Below are 6,822 nucleotides of genomic sequence, written 5' to 3' on the forward strand. Positions count from 1 at the left end.
AAATGTATGAAAGCTCAACAAAAGAAACTAAGTGGGTGTGCATCCAACTTGCTTGCTAACGAAGACCTAGGGCACTTGAGGAGGCCCATTGTTGGAATATGCAAGCCAAGTTCTATAATGAAAAATTCCCACTAGTATATGAAAGTGACAAAACAAGAGACTCTCTATCATGAAGATTACGGTGCTACTTTGAAGCACAAGTGTGGCAAAGGATAGTAACATTGTCCCTTCTCTCTCTCTCTTTTTTATAATTCCTCACTTCGAACAATGCTCTAGAAAATGATGATCATCACACTTCTATTTATTTACAACTCAATGATTACAACTCGATACTAGAACAAAAGATGACTATATATGAATGCCTCCGGCGGTGTACCGGGATACGCAATGGACCAAGAGTGACATGTATGAAAGAATTATGAACGGTGGCCTTGCCACAAATACTATGTCAACTACATGATCATGCTAAGCAATATGACAATGATGAATGCATCATGATGAACGGAATGGTGGAAAGTTGCATGGCAATATATCTCGGAATGGCTATGGAAATGCCATAATAGGTAGGTATGGTGGCTGTTTTGAGGAAGATATAAGGAGGTTTATGTGTAAAAGAGTGTATCATATCACGGGGTTTGGATGCACCGGCGAAGTTTGCGCCAACTCTCAATGTGAGAAAGGGCAATGCGCGGTACCGAAGAGGCTAGCAAGGATAGAAGGGTAAGAGTGCGTATAATCCATGGACTCAACATTAGTCATAAAGAACTCACATACTTATTGCAAAAATCTAAAAGTCATCAAAAACCTCGGCACTACGCGCATGCTCCTAGGGGGATAGATTGGTAGGAAAAGACCATCACTCGTCCCCGTCCGCCACTCATAAGGAAGACAATCAAATAACACCTGATGTTTCAAATTTGTTATCTAACATTTACCATACGTGCATGCTACGGGACTTGCAAACTTGAACACAAGGATTTCTCAATTTCACAACTACTCAACTAGCACGACTTTGATATTATTACCTCCATATCTCAAAACAATCATCAAGCATCAAACTTCTCTTAGTATTCAGATCACTCATAAGAAAATTTTACTAATCTTGAATACCTAGCATATTAGGATTTTAAGCAAATTACCATGCTATTAAGACTCTCAAAATAATCTAAGTGAAGCATGAGATATCAATAGTTTCTATAAAACAAATCCACCACCGTGCTCTAAAAGATATAAGTGAAGTACTAGAGCAAAACTATATAACTCAAAAGATATAAGCGAAGCACATAGAGTATTCTAACAAATTCCAAGTCATGTATGGCTCTCTCAAAAGGTGTCTACAGCAAGGATGATTGTGGTAAATTAAAAAGCAAATACTCAAATAATACAAGACGCTCCAAGCAAAACACATATCATGTGGTTAATAAAAATATAGCTCCAAGTAAAGTTACCGATAGAAGTAGACGAAAGAGGGGATGCCTTCCGGGGCATCCCCAAGCTTTGGCTTTTAGGTGTCCTTAGATTATCTTGGGGGTTCCATGGGCATCCCCAAGCTTAGGCTCTTGCCACTCCTTGTTCCATAATCCATCAAATCTTTACCCAAAACTTGAAAACTTCACAACACAAAACTCAAAGTAGAAAATCTCGTGAGCTCCGTTAGCGAAAGAAAACAAAAGACCACTTCAAGGCACTGTAATGAACTCATTATTTATTTATATTGGTGTTAAACCTGCTGTATTCCAACTTCTCTATGGTTTATAAATTATTTTACTAGCCATAGATTCATCAAAATAAGCAAACAACACATGAAAAACAGAATCTGTCAAAAACAGAACAGTCTGTAGTAATCTGTAGCTAGCGCAATATCTGGAACCCCAAAAATTCTAAAATAAATTTCTGGAAGTGAGTAATTTATCTATTAATCATCTGAAAAAGGAATTAACTAAATATAAATTTCCAAATAAAAATGATAGCAGTTCTCATGAGCGCTAAAGTTTCTGTTTTTTACAGCAAGTTTAACAAGACTTTCCCCAAGTCTTCCCAACGGTTCTACTTGGCACAAACACTAATTAAACACAAAAAACACAACAGAAACAGAGGCTAGATAAATTATTTATTACTAAACAGGAGAAAAAAGTAAGGAATAAAAATAAAATTGGGTTGCCTCCCAACAAGCGCTATCGTTTAACGCCCCTAGCTAGGCATAACAAGCAAGGATAGATCTAGATATTGCCATAATAGTAAGATAGATTATTAAAACTCATTTCATTTTCTCTACGTTAGGCAGCAAGTTTTATTTGAGGCAAGCAAAAGTAATCAAAAGGGTTAAATTTAATGGGACAAAAGTCCCCAAGATCAACCTTGGGAGGTATAGGTTCCTCCTTTGGTCCTTCATATGGCACAACCAATTCATCATTATAAGCATTCTTTTGACAGAACTTTGTGGGACTATATTCAAGAGAATATCCTAGTTCATTATTTCGAATAGCCAAATCGTCATTATGTTCAGAAATTCTATCAACTAAAACATTGGTAGGAACCCTTTTTCTAAGATTTTCATTGAATGCAACATAGTCTAGAGATTGAAAACGCATTATTTCTTCTTGATCAAAGAGGATGGCCTCTAAGGGAGGACGGCAAGCGTCCACCCTATAATGTGCAAAGATTTCTTTGGCCTCTTTTATTATGAATCTAAACTCATGAGCCAAAAATATAGTAGCGGCACGCTTAACGGAAGAATGCTCAATATTAGAAAATTCTAGGAAAATCCTTTGTATGCAAGGATGCATGTGCATGAATTGTCTTTCAAGTTCAACTACAAGCATGGCAATAGCGTCCGCAAGACTACTAGTTCTATGAAGGATAGAACTACCCATAGAAAGTAAAGCATCGACACAAGTAAAGAAATCTTGAATAACTCCTTTTCCAATAATATTACCACTACCAACACGTATTTTTTTGTATGTAAGATGGTGGGTTCTTTAGCAGGAGCATCAGAATTTTTCATGATATTATTATTGTCCATATCGATAATAATTTCCCCAATTTCAGACATAGTGGCAGAAGGTAAGGGACTAGCCATAATGACTAGCAAACAAACTAACACACAAGCAAACAAAAAGCAAGCGGGCAAAAAGAGGCAAACGGGAAAGAGAAGGAGGATAGAGAGACAGGGAGAATAAAACGGCAAGGGTGAAGTGGGGGAGAGGAAAACGAGAGGCAAATGGCAAATAATGTCATGCGGGAGATAAGGGTATGTGATGGGTACTTGGTATGTTGACTTCTGCGTAGACCTCCTCGGCAACGGCACTAGAAATCCTTCTTGCTACCTCTTGAGCACTGCATTGGTTTTCCCCGGAGAGGAAGGGATGATGCAGCAAAGTAGCGTAAGTATTTCCCTCAGTTTTTGAGAACCAATGTATCAATCCAGTAGGAGGCTACACGCGAGTCCCTCGTACCTGCACAAAACAAATAAATCCTCGCAACCAACGCGTTAAGGGGTTGTCAATCCCTACACGGCCACTTACGAGAGTGAGATCTGATAGATATGATAAGATAATATTTTTTGTATTTTTATGATAAAGATGCAAAGTAAAATAAAAGCAAAGTAAAAGCAAAAGGAAATAACTAAGTATTGGTAGATTAATATGATGAAGATAGACCTGGGGGCCATAGGTTTCACTAGTGGCTTCTCTCGAAAGCATAAATATTCTACGGTGGGTGAACAAATTATTGTTGAGCAATTGATAGAATTGAGCATAGTTATGAGAATATCGAGGTATGATCATGTATATAGGCATCACCTCCGAGACAAGCAGACCGATTCCTGCCTGCATCTACTACTATTACTCCACTCATCGACCGCTATCCAGCATGCATCTAGAGTATTAAGTTAATGAAAACAGAGTAATGCCTTAAGCAAGATGACATGATTTAGATGGATAAACTCATGCAATATGATGAAAACCCCATCTTGTTATCCTCGATGGCAACAATACAATACGTGCCTTGCTGCCCCTACTGTCACTGGGAAAGGACACCGCAAGATTGAACCCAAAGCTAAACACTTCTCCCATTGCAAGAAAGATCAATCTAGTAGGCCAAACCAAACTGATAATTCGAAGAGACTTGCAAAGATAACCAATCATACATAAAAGAATTCGGAAAGATTCAAATATTGTTCATAGATAGACTTGATCATAAACCCTCAATTCATCGGTCTCAACAAACACACCGCAAAAAGAAGATTACATGGAATAGATCTCCACAAGAGAGGGGGAGAACATTGTATTGAGATCCAAAAAGAGAGAAGAAGCCATCTAGCTACTAACTATGGACCTGTAGGTCTGAGGTAAACTACTCACACTTCATCGGAGGGGCTATGGTGTTGATGTAGAAGCCCTCCGTGATCGATGCCCCCTCCGGCGGAGCTCCGGAACAGGCCCCAGGATGGGATCTCGTGGATACAGAAAGTTGCGGCGGTGGAATTAGTGTTTTGGCTTCGTATCTGATTGTTTGGGGGTACGTAGGTATATATAGGAGGAAGGAGTATGTCGGTGGAGCAACAGGGGGCCCACAAGGGTGGAGGGCGCGCTTAGGGGGGGGGGGGTAAGCGCGCCCCCTACCTCGTGGCCTCCTCTTTTGTGTCTTGACGTAGGGTCCAAGTCTCCTGGGTCTTGTTCGTTGAGAAAATTACGTTCCCGAAGGTTCATTCCGTTTGGACTCCGTTTGATATTCCTTTTCTTCGAAACCCTAAAATAGGCAAAAAAATAGCAATTCTGGGCTGGGCCTCCAGTTAATAGGTTAGTCCCAAAAATAATATAAAAGTGGATAATAAAGCCCAATATGTCCAATACAGTAGATAATATAGCATGGAGCAATCAAAAATTATAGATACGTTGGAGATGTATCAAGAAGTGGTTTAAATATCACCCACATATTAAGGAAGAAATCAAAGAACTGGTACAAGTTAAAGAAGAAACTATACTTTACAATGTTGATGCAGTTGTTCCTACTACTTATATTGAGAAACCACCTTTCCTTGTAGGATAAAGGAACATGCTAAAGATTCAACTGTTTTCAACAAAAGCTATATTAGAACACCTAAACCTGATGAACAATTTAAAGTAGAACCTAGTATTGCTATGGTTAAAGATCTCTTGGAAGAAGATATGGATGAGCATGTTATTTACTTTTGTGAAGAAGCTGCTAGAATTTCCAAACCTTATATCAAACCTGTTGTTGGCATGCCCGTCATCTCAGTTAAAATAGGAGATCACTGTTATCATGGTTTATGTTACATAGGTGCTAGTGTGAGTGCTAATCCTTACACCTTATATCAAAAAATTATGAAAGACATAGCACACGCAGAGATAGAAGACATAGATGTTACTATTAAACTTGCTAATAGAGACAATATATCACCAATTGGGATTGTTAGAGATGTTGAAGTCTTGTGTGGGAAAATAAAATACCCTACTAATTTTCTTGTTCTTGGTTCCCCACAAGATGACTTTTGTCTCATTATCTTTGGTAGACCCTTCTTGAACACTGTTAATGCTAAAATAGACTGTGAGAAACGAACTGTCGGTGTTAGTTTTGGTGATGAGTCTCACGAGTTTAATTTTTCCAAGTTTAGTAGAAAGCTTCATGAAAAAGAATTGCCTAGTAAGGATGAATTAATTGGTCTTGCTTCTATTGTTGTACCACCTATTGAAACTTTAGAACAATATTTGCTAGACCATGAAAATGATTTTCATATGCATGAAAGAAATGAAATAGATAAGATTTTCTTTGAACAACGTCCTCTCCTTAAACACAATTTTCCTATTGAAACTCTAGGAGGTCCTCCTCCATCTAAAGGTGATCCTGTGTTTGAATTAAAACAATTGCCAGACACTTTGAAATATGCTTATCTTGATGAAAAGAAGATATATCATGTTATTATCAGTGCCAACCTTTTAGAACATGAAGAAGAAAGATTATTGAAAGTTCTAAGGAAGCACAGAGCTGCTATTGGATATACTCTTGATGATTTAAAGGGCATTAGTCCCACTCTATTTCAGCACAAAATTAATATGGAACCTGATGCTAAACCCGTTGTTGATCACCAACGTCGGTTAAACCCGAAGATTAAATAAGTGGTAAGAACGGAAATATTAGAACTTCTAGAAGCAGGTATAATCTATCCTATAGCTGATAGTAGATGGGTAAGTCCTACTCATTGTTTCCCTAAGAAAGGAGGTATACTTGTTGTTCCCAATGATAAGAATTAACTTATTCCACAAAGAATTGTTACAGGTTATAGAATGGTAATTGATTTTAGAAAATTAAACAAAGCAACTAGAAAAGATCATAACCCTCCGCCTTTTATTGATCAAATGCTTGAAAGATTATCTAAGCACACACATTTTTGCTTCCTTGATGGATATTCTGGTTTTTCACAAATACATGTTTCTCAACCTAATCAAGAAAAAACCACTTTTACTTGTCCCTTTGGAACCTATGCTTATGGACGTATGCCTTTCGGTTTATGTAATGCACCTGCTACCTTTCAAAGATGTATGACTGCTATATTCTCTGACTTTTTTGAAAAGATTGTTGAGGTTTTCATGGATGACTTCTCTGTTTATGGGATGTATTTTGATGATTGTTTAAGCAATCTTGATCGAATTTTGTAGAGATGTGAACTAACAAATCTTGTCTTGAATTGGGAGAAGTGCCACTTTATGGTTATTAAAGGCATTGTCTTAGGTCATAAAATTTCCGAAAGAGGTATTGAAGTGGACAAAGCTAAGGTTGATGCAGTTGAGAAAATGCCATGTC

The sequence above is a fragment of the Triticum urartu genome, chromosome 1 (genome assembly GCF_003073215.2).
Source record: "Triticum urartu cultivar G1812 chromosome 1, Tu2.1, whole genome shotgun sequence".
Lineage (NCBI taxonomy): Eukaryota > Viridiplantae > Streptophyta > Magnoliopsida > Poales > Poaceae > Triticum > Triticum urartu.